Consider the following 14995-nt stretch of genomic DNA (forward strand, 5'->3'; position numbering starts at 1 on the left):
AAAGCGAGGGCCTGATTCTCTAGTGCTTTACACACATGGATTGTCATTTTTACCTCTGAAAAATGAGAGCAAAACATTAGTGTTCTGCCATGGTAGTATTTTATACTCTTTATTTAGATGTAAATCACTATACAAAGTGCAAATCAGAGGAGAATCTAAGTCTGAGGTTCCATTAATTAAATGCAATTAATCTTGACAGCAGTTTTCTGATGCTAAAATATAACTTGGGGTATGTCTACACTACCCTCCTAGTTCGAACTAGGAGGGTAATGTATGCATACCGCACTTGCTAATGAAGCCCGGGATTTGAATTTCCCGGGCTTCATTAGCATAAGCGGGGAGCCACCATTTTTAAATCCCCGCTGCTTCGAACCCCGTGCAGCGCGGCTACACGGGGCTCGAACTAGGTAGTTCGGACTAGGGTGCCTATTCCGAACTACCGGTACACCTCGTTTCACGAGGAGTAACGGTAGTTCGGAATAGGAACCTAGTCCGAACTACCTAGTTCGAGCCCCATGTAGCCGCGCTGCACGGGGTTCGAAGCAGCGGGGATTTAAAAATGGCGGCTCCCCGCTTATGCTAATGAAGCCCGGGAAATTCAAATCCCGGGCTTCATTAGCAAGTGCGGTATGCATACATTACCCCGCTAGTTCGAACTAGCAGGGTAGTGTAGACATACCCTATCTGTGTTTAGCTACTGGGGATTGGGACCATCTACTATGAAGAGTTACTACACTGTATTATGAGGGCAGAAGTTATCCAGCAGTGATCTGTGGATCCACAAAGAGTTGGCAGATCATGACTCATTATTTCCTCTTGCTATATTGTATTTTTAAAAGCTAAAAAATATATTAACATTTCCTAATGTTATTTTTCTAGGGAAACAATTGCTGTAGTAGCCGTATGATGCTATGGAATTTCAAAGAGGAAGGCAGGCGGTCTACAAGATCATTTCTACATCAAAAGTTTCCTGTGTCTATGGCAGTGGTGGGCAACCTGCAGGCCTGTCACGGTAATCTGACTGTGAGCCACAAGACATTTTGCTGATGTTGGCCATCCGCAGGCACTGCCCCACTCCACAGCTGCCAGGGGTTGTGGTTCTCTGTCCACAGCCAATGGAGCTATGGGAAGTGGTGCCTACAGGCCAAAGGGCTGCAGGGACATGCTAACTGCCTCTTCCCACAGCTCCCATTGGGAGAATCGAGGCCACAGCTGTGAGGAGTGGTGCCTTTGGATGCTCAACATCTGTAAAATGTCTTGCAGCCTGAAAGCAGATTACCCTGATGGGCTGATCGCATGTGGCCCACTACTGATCTATGAGTCTATGATATACACCCATGCTTGAGAGGAGAGGAGACTCCAGGTAGAAATTCATTAGAATCTTCAAACGGGCATCTCAAAAGTATGAACAAAGAGCTTGCCTGCTTCTTGCAATTTATCAAGCACCTAATTAATGTCAGTCTCTGGTGTATAATCCAGTATCTGAAATTCAGTCACCCTTCATAAGGAACACTCAACACTACTTACTTTCTCTATCTGCCTTTGCTAATGTGTTCCCCTAGGAATAACAACCTTTAAAGGACATGAAAGCATCACATCTTCTGTGGCTGTCTCAATTGCTTTAATCTTTTATGCACTTGTTTATAAATCTCAGTATAGCTTGTACATTTCTAGCCCACCAAGAGACAAGCTTTGATGAGATTATGGCAGTGTTTAAGACACTATCCCTTTCATATGTTGATTTAATAAAGTTCATTCATTATAAGATTTGAAACATTAAAAAGAGGCCCAAGAAAATGTAAGTTTATCTGTGCAGGTATTTCAATGCTGCCAACACTGCTCTTATGGTGGCACAAAATCATGGGTCTATTCTTTTTACCAGTGTTAGGAGAGAAGGGGAACCAGATTAGATAGATCTGTATGGGAAGTGGGGCAGGTGTAAAAGCAGGCTGGATATCATACTGTGTAGTGTGATCCCCCTGCTTGCTGAGTCCACAGAAGCCTCATCATCCTAATTGTATAGGATCAAGGTTGAGAGTCAGAAAGGGACATAACCAGGACAGGATGAGGTAGAACTGCAGAGGAGTCAAACTGTATGGTGCCTGAGGGGCACAGAACCTGATTGTTACCAGAGGGTTTGATGTGACTGACAAAGCATCTAAGAGAATTAGTTCTCACCTGCAGAAGCTCAGAGATCCAGTGAGCTGGGAAGTGTAAATCCATTTTGGTCTCTTGGCTCTGATGCTTTATTGCTCCCTTTACTGAGGTTAAGGGGAAAACTCTACTCCTTGCTGAGTTTCTTGTTCCTTCTATCCCCCTTTCTTGAATTTTCCCTGGAGAGGGTATAATATAAACCTCAGAAAAGATCAAACAAGTCAATTGTATTTATAGTTGCAATTATTCTGAGGTATTAAGCCTCATTCAATACTAGAAACATTTTTTGAAAGCTCAGTTCAGAACATATAGGACAGGCAGAGAGGCACATATGGTAAAACCAGCTACCATAAGGATCAGCAGCACATCTGAGATCAGAATTTAATCAAAACCTATAGGCTGTGCTGGTTGATCAAGCAAGATAAAAATAAAGAACTCATTCCAAAGCAAATGTTTGTCCATGGAGGCAAAGTACTGAAAGACAGACAGAAATTTGAGCCCAATGAGCCATAGGTTCCAAGGATCATCCCCCGCGGGATTTAAATAAACATGGCCGCCGCTTTTTTTCCGGCTTGAGGAAAAGCCGGAAAAAAAGCGTCTAGACTGGCGCGATCCTCCGGAATAAAACCCTTTTCCGGAGGATCTCTTATTGAAGTAGGAATAAGAAATCCTCCGGAAAAGGGCTTTATTCTGGAGGATCGCGCCAGTATAGACGCTTTTTTCCGGCTTTTCCCCAAGCCGGAAAAAAGCTGCAGCCATGTTTATTTAAATCCCGCGGGGGATATTTAAATCCCCCGTGGATTTCCCTATTCCCAAGTTCAAAATTAGCATGCCCCTTCCGAAGAAGGGGCCAGTGTAGACGTAGCCATAGTGTATAATCAGGTCACCTCTTAACCTTTTCCTCATTAAACTACATAGACTCCAGAAGCTCAATCTATCACCCTAAGGCAGGGGTGTGCAAGACACCTCTCGTGGGCTGGATCTGTCCTGCCAAGTCACCAGATCCAGCTCGTGGACCACCTTGCCGGGCCCCTCAAGCATGCAGCAGCCACTATTTTAAACACAGAACTGCTCCATGTGACTCTCTACTCTGGAGGCAGGGGGAGGCTCCAGGTGATATCACCGCCTCCAGCCCAATCTCAGCTCCTATTGGCTGGAAATAACTGGCCAATAGGAACTGATTCCAGACAAGCTCTCAGCTCCTATTGGCCAGAAACAACCAGCCAATGGGAGCTGAGAGATTGGCCTAGGGGATGGTGGCAGTGCAAGTCTTTTCCCCCTCCTGGAGCTGAGAGCCACATGGAGGGAGCAGCCGCAGTTTTAAGCAGTCTGGGGCTGCAGCAAGCAGGGAACCCAGCCTGCCTTGGGGATGCTGCAGGCCGGGAAATGCTTAGGTAAGTGTCTCCCAGCCAGAGCCTGCCTCTGACATCCCTGCCCCTCCCACACTCCAACTCCCTCCTTCAGCTCACCATCCAAACCCTCTGCACTGCCCCTCCCCCAGGTCACAACTCCCTCCCAGAACTTGTACCCCCTTCTACGTCCGTCCCCCAGGCCAGAATCCTCTCCTGCACCCAGACCCCTCCCTTACCCAGCACCCCAATCCCTGACCCAGGTCACAACCCCCGTCTCCACCCAAACGCCCTCTCAGCCCTCACAATGTCCTGCACCCCAGTCCCTTACCCCATGCACCCTTCTGCACCCAAACTCCATCCTAGACCCCATACCCCCTCACAGAAAAGTGCAGCCCTTGACCACTTTCCAAAATCTTGGGAGTGGCCCCCAACCAAAAATAGTTTCCCACCCCTGCGCTAAAGCGTGTTTTCTAATCATTTAATCATCTTGTAATTCTTTTTCTAAACCCTCACCAATTTATCAACATCTTTCTTGAATTGTTGGCACCACAACTGGGTAAAATAGTCCAGCAGTTATGCAACAGTGAAATTTCAGAGGCAAAATAATACCCCTGCTCCTGCTTGAGAGTCCTGTCAGATTATTCACCATGACCTCCAAATTTTTTGAGGCATTGCTTCCCAGGTTAGTCTCCCACCCTTTAAGTATAATCAAGTTTTCTGTTCCCAGAGGTGTACCTTCAGACTTGTCAATTGTGAAAGTTCTCTCTAAGAAGCTCATAACCATACTACTGTATCAACCGACCATGTTAGCTGTGAAGGGATAATCATTTATTTTCCGGCCCAGTTTAAAATGCACAACATAGACTTCTTCATTATTTAACTGTTATTGACCTTAAAATGCATTCTAGTTTGGATGTGGAGAGAGTTAAATTTGAAAAGGGTTATATAACACACAAATGTTCTGTTCTGGCTGTTTTAAAACTCCTGTTATGTAACAGTTTTCTGAAAAGCAAACACAGAATGGTATAAGAATAGTGTAACCTTTTCTTAGGAGTTTCCATAGCAACCTGCTTGAACATTTTAAACTGAACTCAGTATTCCTTCTATTACTTATTTTGAAGTTTATCTTACTGCTTTTGTTTATAATGCAAGGCAAAATGTTGCAAAATATGAGTTAGATAACCTTGCTAATACATTTTATTTGCATATAAACAATAATTCACTAAGGTCTATACAGATATAGTAGATGCACAGATAATTGTGCATTTAAGAAGCTACGCCGTATACATATACACATTTACACACACACAGTAGGTTAGAGAAATATGCCATTTTGACCTGCACCATGTCATGAGGGGAGCATCCACCATGATCAAGTTTAAAGAAAATGTATCGTATGCTAACAATTAAGCTCACATATGAAACACTAAGGCTACATCTACACTGGCCCCTTTTCCGGAAGGGGCATGTTAATTTCAGAGATCGCAATAGGGAAATCCGCGGGGGATTTAAATATCCCCCGCGGCATTTAAATAAAAATGTCCGCCGCTTTTTTCCGGCTTTTAGAAAAGCCGGAAAAGAGCGTCTACACTGGCCCCGATCCTCCGGAAAAAAAGCCCTTTTCCGGAGGATCTTATTCCTACTTCAAAGTGTAGATGTAGCCTAAGGATAAAAATATCCCAATACCATGAATGATTCTTCTGTATTTTTGTTGTCATTATTTCCAACTGTACACAGTGACCTGATTGTGCTCTTGTTCATGTTGTGACACACACCACAAGATGACTTCCCACCTGAACAGCTCCTTTTCAGATTGAAAAGTGGTAATCTGAATACTATAAACATACTATCAAAGTACTTTTAATCAGATTTTTACTACAGGCAGTCCCCGACTTACGCGAGAAAGCCCCGTTCGTAAGCTGCTCCGGTGCCCCTGGTCTGCTGGAGACCGTCTCCAGCAGACCAGGGGCACCGGGCGGGTTCCCGCGCTTGTGAGGCTTTGCCAGAGCAAAGCCTCAGAGGCGCGGGGAACCGCCGCTGCTGCTGCTCCAGTCTGGGTGCCTGTGGTCTGCTGGGGATGGTCCCCAGCAGACCACAGGCACCCGGACTGAAGCCGCAGCCGCGGGGGGGTCCCGCGCCTCTGAGGCTTTGCCAGAGCAAAGCCTCAGAGGCGCGGGGAACCGCCGCTGCTGCCGCTTTGACTGAAGCGGCAGCAGCGGCGGTTCCCCGCACCTCTGAGGCTTTGCTCTGGCAAAGCCTCAGAGGCGAGGGACCCCCCCGCGGCTGCGGCTTCAGTCCGGGTGCCTGTGGTCTGCTGGGGACCGTCCCCAGCAGACCACAGGCACCCAGACTGAAGCCGCAGCCGTGGCGGGGTCCCTCGCCTCTGAGGCTTTGCCAGAGCAAAGCCTCAGAGGCACGGCACCCCGCTGCCGCTGCGGCTCTGCTCCCCGTGTCCCTGGTCTGCTGGGGGGGGGCGCAGCTAGTGTGCTCTCCCCCCCCCAGCAGACCAGGCTTTTGATTTGGACTCTGGGGGAGAGCAGCTGGGGCGCTGCCGATTTGTCCTGCAGCGCCCGTGGGCACTACTGGACCAACCTGGCAGCACCCCAGCTGCTCTGCCCCAGGTCCTGATTCAGCCGCTGCTGGTCAGTTTCAGCAGCGGCTGAATCAGGACGTCTGGGGCAGAGCAGATGGGGTGCTGCTGGGTTGGTCCAGTAGCACCCCAGCTGCTCTGCCCCAGGCGTCCCCAAGTCAGCTTCTGCTGAAACTGACCAGCGCTGACTACAGGAAGCCCCAGGCAGAGTTGCTCTGCCCCGGGCTTCCTGGAATCAGCTGCTGATCAGTTTCAGCAGCAGCTGACTTGGGGACGCCTGGGGTTCTTAAGTTGATTCTGTATGTAAGTCAGAACTGGCGGTCAGTTTCAGCAGTGTCTGAATCTGGACGCCAGTTCCGACTTACATACAGATTCAACTTAAGAACAAACCTACAGTCCCTATCTTGTACGTAACCCGGGGACTGCCTGTACTAAATAGAGGGGAATCTTTGCCCACATCTCACTCATTGAATTGTAATAATTATTCAGTCCTTGTTTCCTGAAATAGTACCAGGTACATTTTGTCTTCTATACTCTCAAAAATTCTTGTTCAAAAGAGGCTGAAGATATACCATTTACAAATCAGAAACAGAGTTTCTAAACCTAATCAGCATGAGACCCAATATTTTATTAAAGGGCTGTCCAAAAATGCATTACCAGCTTTAGTCTGATGTTTTGCTTTTAGGTAGGTACAGTCTAAGCCATTATCATTCATCAAGGTAACGTATTCATAGAGAAAGTGTTTCTTCTGTACCCGCCTAGTCATTTACTAAAAATAAAATATAGATTGGACCTCTCTCGTCCAGCACCTCGGGACCTGACCACCTACTGGACCATGCATGTTGCCGGACCAGAAAGTCCCAACCCATAGAGGTTCAACCTGTAATAACAAAAAGTTATAAAATTTAATCAGTCCTTTCCCAAGTTAGTACAAGTGTGATTAATTATCGTACAATGATGTGCACACTTAGCACATCTGAGTAAGCACTTAGCACTTACTCTGAGTAAGATTACACGTGTTTGTCCCACTTCGGTCCTTTCCAGTGCAGCTGGGTCTTTACATCTACTCTAAAGTCTGATGATGGAGCAGTATCACCATGAATCTAAACATAGCAATAGTGTAAACCCATATATGTTGAATGTGCCCTACCCTGACTCCTATACCTAGCCCCTCCCCCCCCCCCCCACACACACACATACACACACTGCCAGCCCCTTGCCCTGAAGGACCTGGGCAATGCCAGATAAATCTGGTCATTATTTTTCTGTATATTTGAACAAATACTGAAAAATGTTTGTTTGTTTGTTTGTTTTTAACTTCAGCCAAGAATCTGTCCTATTTATGATTGCTTATCATAAACATTTGTGCAAATGAATTTGGCTACCATAAATAAACATGAAAAACAAATGCTAAGCTTACATGCTCAAATGTTCATATCAAGTGAATCTAAAAATTGTTTTCTAAAGGAATTTATGCTAGTAACTGACCATAAGAAAAAAAACAACAAATGATCTGGTAGCACTTTATAGACTAACAAAAAATGTAGATGGTATCATGAGCTTTCATGGGCACAGTCCACTTCTTCAGATGACCAGAGTTATGAGTAGGGGATCTGACCATAAGGAGTTACAGTGGGCAAAGCTGTGATCTGGCTGTCTTTTAAGTAGAAGGGGGGAAAAAAATCTCATGGCTTCCTTAATCAGATCTGCTTATAATGAACCTTAAATTTTTTGTCTATTCTTGGAGCTAAGCTAAAGTAAGTACCTCTGTGTAGAGCAGTTATTTTTCTTCTGGATTGGCCCCAACTGTCTTTAGTTCCACATACTTCAAGATAGAATCAGCTCCAAATTACAATGCACAGTTTAGGTAAAGAACATCTCAATTATTTAACTGTTGGGGCCAGTCAGTCTGAGCTTTTAATACTGAAGAGAATGTATTCTGTATTTTAGGAATGACCTGCTTTTTCTGCTAAGAGAAAAATGGGATAGATAAATTATATTAACATTTGCTATAATTCATTTTTACATTATTCCTTTGACATAATGGTAATAAATTACTCAACGTACATTTAAATTGCATTCAGATAAACTCTACTGCCTGCCATCAAGTATAGTCCCTTAAATCTATATGATATGGATAGAAAAAGTCTGATTTGGAAGCATTATAAACCCACTTTGCATTCACTTTAAATATACGGGGGGATGTAAACAATGACACAAAATACCTGGCAATGAAAAATCAGCCTCTTAATATTTAATCAAACAATGAAGTAATAGCAAAATCACATACTATCAAACTTAAATACTACTACCAACACTAAGCACGCCATTTTAGACATAACTGCAGAGGGGCGAACAATAAGGTGACTATCATCTTCTAGTTCTTAGAGTACATCTACAAAGCAACATTATGTCGGAATAACTGACATTGTTTCAAAATAACAAAATGCACATCTACACAGCAAGCCATTATTTCAAAATAATGGAAAGCTGGAGGACTTCTTACTCTAACTTCTGTAACCCTCATTTCACTAGGAGTAAGGGAAGTTGAAGGAAGAGTGTTTTTCCTTAGACTTCCTGCTGCATAGACAGCTCTAAGAGCTGAATTAAGCTATTGACGTATCTGAAGTTGCATATCGTAATTCGACTTTTGCCCTGCTGTGTAGCTGTGCCCTTAGAGGCCTTGAACTGATGACTCTGAACAATCTTCAGAGCTGGTGCATGGTTTGAGAGATAGGAAGTATTATAATTGTTGCATCTCCGACTGTCATTTGAGCTAAGGAGAGTTACTATCACTGCCTCAGGCCAGAAGGTTAAGTACACAACAGTCACCTCTGTAAATTATGTTGAATTATATAATAGGAAATCTCATACCAGAAATGAAAAATAAACTACATGGTATCTGGATATGGTAGCCTGTCAACAAGCAGAGAAGTGGCTGAGTCCATGTCAGATTGGCGCAAGGTATGAAAAATAAGCAGAATGTATTCTGATCATATTACACATTGATGCCTGTCTGTGAATTTTATTTCTGTAGCCCCATAGATTTAGGGTTGCCAGGTGTCCGGTTTTGAACTGGAAAGTCCAGTATTTGAGCTTTCTGTTCGGGAAACAAATTGAGAAAATATAAATGTCCGGTATTTTCTAAATAAGATGTAATGTAGATTGTGATGTAATGTCAAATGTGTCTGGTATTTTTGTTGAAAGCATCTGGCAACCCCATGATAGATTACAGTGCAAAGTATCACATATTTGCATATTTGCATATCATAAATTAATTCAGCCAGACATTGTTACGATCATTATTGCAGTCTAGTACCACATGAACAGTTTAAAGGTCTATTGTCAAGGCTGACAGGCCCAACAACTTAAAGACTGGTTTTCAAGTTAGCTTAAGCTTGACAACCAAAGAACATTCATAGAAATATATTTCTGTAAGCAATAGGCTCCTTCAGATATTCATCTGTTCACAAGAACTATTTGGAATACAGAAAACATTTATCAACAAAAAGGATTTCCTATTTTCAACTGAAATTTCAAACATTTCTGATGACGACTAATATTAAAGATTTCCCCTCCCTTTCTCAAAACCTAGCATCATTTTCAGGTGATAATTCTATTCTCCTTACTTTATGGTGCTGTGGAAACAAATGTGATGTTTTAATGCCAAATTATTTTATTACTGTACTGAAGCACCCAATCAGATAAGATGAACTGAACAGTATAAACTCTTATTTTATACTTGGTTGGCAATTATAACATATAAAGAGAAAAAATATTGAGACAATTGAAAATATCAAATGATCTCTCTATTAAGCTAGATACATTTATTGAAAACCTTTTTTGTGCATGACCTTTTTTAATGTTCTACTAACTCTCCCTCAAGAGAGAAGGTTGCAGATTTAATAAACTCACAGCCTCTCAGCTAGAGGACCTAATTACAAAAAACCTGAGGTAATAAGTTTCTTCTTAATCATGGGGAGTCATATAAGAAATGATTGCCCTTCCATTTTGCCATTTCTTCAGTTATACATCAACATATCAAATTGATTAGTGCTGGAAACTTTTGAAAATCTGTCCACAGCATATAGGAATTTATATGGTAACAGAGCTCTTTTGAAAATGTATCTTTCAGAGGCCCTATTTTGTGGGCAATGCCAAAGGACAGTGCAGTATTTTCATGAATCAAAACAATGCTGGTGGATCTAAATTTAAGATGGATAAACTTGTCCATATTCCTTTAAAATGGGGATTTTTAAGTCTCAGTAACATAGGAAGGGTGGAATAAATTCTTAAAATATTTTAAATAATCCCAAATACAGTAAATATTCCTGAATAATTAATGGAATCATTTTTGACTTCATGTATTTTTTTTTAAACAATGTAATTTAATCTTCTGGGAAACTTCACTTGTACAACCATTTAGGCAATTATACCGAAAGCTGAAATTGCTGTTTTGTAAGAGAAAGACTAGAGGCTGTAAAAATATATTATCCTTCACTCTAACAACTGAAGCTGCAAGCCAAGGTCCATAACTAACTAAATGCATAAGGCATGTTTCTGCCGTTTAGGACATTGATTTTATACCAGGCTATTTCACGGATATCAATGGAATTATTTTTGTTTTACCCCCATGTAAATTCAGAACAAAGCTCACAATATATTTGTGTGAACACATATGTTTTTATAACATCGAAAAAGCATAAATACCACAGTCAATATTTCATTTGAAATAATTTTGAATATTAAGTCCAAATGTGGGCAATAAATAAATAATAACCCCAACAATTGATCTGAATGAGTGATTTTTATGCTGCTAAAATGTATATGAGTTTAGTTCATTGTTGGTACTTCCTTCTGAGTTTCAAATACGCTTAAATTCTTATTCATAAAATGACTGCATTAATTTCAGTGAAGGAAAATCTCTCTCAACTCTGGGCATTCAGTCTTTCAATGTAGTTAAAGCATATTTGCTTTTAATTTTCTCCCAATTTCTAATCAGTGTTACTTTGTACGAGGCACATTTTATTACTACTTTTCCAAACAGCAACACTTGAATAATGAATGCCTCCCCCAAAAAGATGGCTTTCAACTGAAAGCACAGTCATGTTATAGCAAAAATAAGGGTCTGCAGGGACCTCATGGGTCATCTAGTTTATTTCCTCACCTCTCAGCAGGGTACTATGAATGGTTGAGTAAAGTACAGTATTCAATATGCAATTTTCAATAGTTTTGTTAATACCCACTGTGCCTGTAGTGCCATGGTGTAGATGCCCCGTATAGAAATGAAAGGGTTTTTTCTGTAGTAAGTAATCCACCAATCCAAGTGGTAATAGCTAAGCAGGCAGAATAATACTTCCTTTGTTCTAAGTATGTCTACACTAGAGTTAGGTTGTCATAGCTATGACTCTCATAGGTATGAATATATACCAAGAGCTAAACATTATCAGATCCAGCGAGGTCACCCTCTATCCTTTCAGTTATAGCTTTAATTTTATCCCATTTGCTCTAGCTAACTATGAATGATATTAAAACACACAAACAAACAAAAATACCCCACATTAAAATACTGTTAAGAGTCTGACTAGGAACAGAATTAGTGCATGGATAGCATGCTTCTTCTCAACTTATTCTCAAAGCACAGTGTCACCCAAGCACATTGGTGTGGGTTAAGTTTGGAATAAGAAGCCTTAACTAAGATTTTCTTAACTTGCAGTCAGATGTTTAGTGGGGTTTTTACAATTATGTTTAATTAGAGACGCACTACAAATGATGTTCACTGAACCAGCAATTACTTGCTCAAGAAGAGTCAGAAGAAATATGTCTAATATAGTTGTTAAACTTCCATTTACCGTGCACAACGTAGAACTTAGACAAACAAAACAACCTTGCAGCAGCAAGTCTGAGTACAGGTCAACAGACTCCAGCAATCAAGATTTGAGCAAGGGGGGAAGGGTTAAAAAAGTGCAGTGGATATTCAGACTAAGGCTGTAGGCTGGGTTTGAGACCCTCCCTTCTCTCCAGGCTTCTGAGCTGGAGGTCCAGCCCAATCAAGAACTTCTGCACTGCTATTTTTAGCCATGCATTCCAAAAACACCCGCTACCCCTGGGGTTCCGAGACTCACTGCCCCGATCTTTCTTGCTTTGTAGACATACCTAGTTAGTATTGTGTGCACTGGGAATTAGTCCTAGTCCCAACCTTCATTCACAATTCACATCATGAAGCTTGATATTGGGTAAGTGTCTAGAGATCAAATTCTGACCACATCCAAGTCAATGGCAACACTCCCACTGACTTCAATAAGGCTGTCTCCCAGGCAGCGCAGTGACCAGTGACAGCTAAACCCCAGCCCCTCCCCATTTGTCCCCCTTCCTTCATTGCCTCAACTTCCACCAGCACCTGGGGAGCGAGTTGGCTGGATAGATGGCTGTTCCTGGAGTGGAGTGGAGTCAGGGGGTGGAGAGCAGGGGGGCTGAGTAATCAGGAGATGGGGGAAAGTAGCAGTTGAATAAGTGATGGGTCCTGGGGAAGTCAGGACGTGGGGGGCATGGGAGGGTTGGAAAAGGGTTGGAGTTTGAGTGGTTGCATAGAAGGCAGATCCCAGGGATCAGGGAGATTGATCAGGGAGGTGTAGATCAGGGCCACACCTAGTTGCTTTGAGAGGCACAACCTCACCCAGTCTTCCCTACCTGGCCCTCTATACAATTTCCAAATCCAATGTGGCTCACACACCAAAAAGTCTGCCAACCCCTGCCTTAAACTTACTGCAACAAATCTTCTTAGGAAAAGTTGTCTTTTTACCTCTAGATGTGTCATTTGGGAGTTTGCAGCAAACATAAAAATGTCTCTTTCTCAAAGGCTGCAAGCAATATGGTACAAAAAGGAGCTATTTGGCAAATTGTGCACATTATTTTTACATCTTATTTCCATGGGATTGCTGTTCACAAAAATTAATAGACCTGGTTACTGCTGCTTAACTCTCTATCAGAATTGAAGGTAACATTTCATCCTGGGTACGGCTAGACTACATCTTTTTTTCGTAAAAAGTTACACATTTTGCGTAGTTTTTTCTGATTCTTTTGTCGAAAGAGGCTTTCCTGACATTTGGCCCCGTCTACACAGGGCCAAATGTCGCAAAAAACCCTCTTTTGGAAGCGCCCTTCTTCCTCATAGAACGAGAGATACAGGGGCTTCCGAAAGAGCGTGTTTGCATTTCTGCAAAAAACAGTGCAAGTGCAAACGCGTTCGCTGGACACAGCGGAGTTTTTTCAGGATATGTTTGGTATCCCTAAACCCTGCCGCAGTCTAGCCATACCCCCCAGTATCTTATGCAGTTGCTATTTAACACAACTCATTATTGGCCATGGTTTAAAAACACCTTTTAACACCATGTCTTTCTTCATCTCAGACATACCTTATTGCACTAATTTGTAAATCTAACTTTCTGCATTATTTGTTATGATAAAATAAAATCTCTATATAATTCTTATCTTTTGGGCTTCTCACATTTTGGCCATTAACAAATCTTCACTGAAACTCTTTAAAGCTGTGCTCATCTTCTAAAACAGCAGCATTTTAAAAGAAAATAGGCTACAAAATATGTTCACACTCTGCTAATGTGGAATGGTTCCTATTCCCCCTCCTCAGTTGTGATTACTATGGATAGAGTGGCCACCAGGGCACCAGTGCTTTTTCTTCTTTCCTCTTCTTTCAAAAGAACTCCCTCTTCCCCATCCACACACACGCCTTTTTCCGAAAGAGTTCTTTCAGAAAAAGGCTTCTTCCTCATAGAAAGAGGATTACCAATGTCGGGAAAACCATGCTGTTCTTTCGATTTTTTTCTGAAAAACGCAATTGCAGTGTGGACGTAATTGAAGTTTTTCAGAAAAACAGCTGTTTTTCAGAAAAAATTCTGTAGTGTAGACATACCCCCAGTCCCATATCTTCTGTTGTTTGTTGTTCTTCCATTCTCCCAGATAAAACAGAGTCATCGGAAAAGGGCACACGCACTGTTATCAACACTGTTTCTCTGTCCCTCTGAACAAGATAAACTGACATACCTTTTTAGCACACACAGAGGGCAAACCCAGCAGAAACACAATTTCCTCCGGATCTGCTACACAGATATTTTATTGTAAATTAGTCTGGGATACATGTATGTTTCCAATAAAGGTGAATTTTATATCAGTGCCCTCTATAAGTGTGTTTTCAAAAGTCCTTCGCTGCCCTCATGTGTCTAATAAGAAAATATTTTCTTCATATTGAATTGAAATTGTTCTTGCAGGAGTTAGTAAAATATCTTTCCTCAGCAACGCAACAAGATTAAGAACTACTGCATGTAGTCATCAAGTAGGGCCAAACTGCCTACTTTTGGGTGCAAAATTATATATTACAATTAAGCAAATTGAGTTGAATTTTCAAGTATTATTTGCACTGGTATAAGGCCAAATGCTCCTCTGGCAAAACTTCACTGAAGTCAATAGTGTTAAGCTAGAAGAGAATTTGGCCCACTGAATTCAAGACATATTGGAAGAAAATACCTCTTGTGAAGATTCCTTTGGACATATGCTGCAATGGTCCTGTCTTCTCTTCCATTACATTAAAAACACTGTGATCTGCTTAAGTAGATATGGTGTTATGTTCTCTATTTTTAAAATACTACACATTGCTAAATGCAAGTGATTTTATGTTTCTAAATAAAACAATATTGCACTTATTCAAAAAATATCAAATGGCCTCTGCATTGTGAGCTTGAATTTAATTCATCCTACTTTGGAACAGTTAGTGGGAAAATATACAGAGAACCAGATTCTCTCATAGGTTGGGAAAAAATTCCCAAAGGAGCCAGGATACGCCTTGATTTCTGTGTGCATAGTTTCTTCTTGAGTATTTCATTAA

At 41.9% G+C, this 14995-nt stretch overlaps 1 long non-coding RNA gene across 2 annotated transcripts in view; it reads right to left on the bottom strand.

Annotated features, from left to right (window-relative positions):
• The window catches only part of LOC112545578 (uncharacterized), a 178301-nt gene that overhangs the window by 158542 nt on the left and 4764 nt on the right, over window positions 1-14995 (bottom strand). The window contains exon 3 of one of the 2 annotated variants that reach the window (XR_016349448.1): window positions 755-2333. The exons of the other annotated variant lie outside the window; for it this stretch is intronic. This is a non-coding gene — a long non-coding RNA (uncharacterized LOC112545578). Of the gene's footprint in view, window positions 1-754; window positions 2334-14995 lie in introns of those variants that run through there. 2 annotated transcript variants of the gene reach the window in all.

This window comes from Pelodiscus sinensis, chromosome 4, assembly GCF_052426305.1.
Source record: "Pelodiscus sinensis isolate ZL-2025 chromosome 4, ASM5242630v1, whole genome shotgun sequence".
Taxonomy (NCBI): Eukaryota; Metazoa; Chordata; order Testudines; family Trionychidae; genus Pelodiscus; species Pelodiscus sinensis.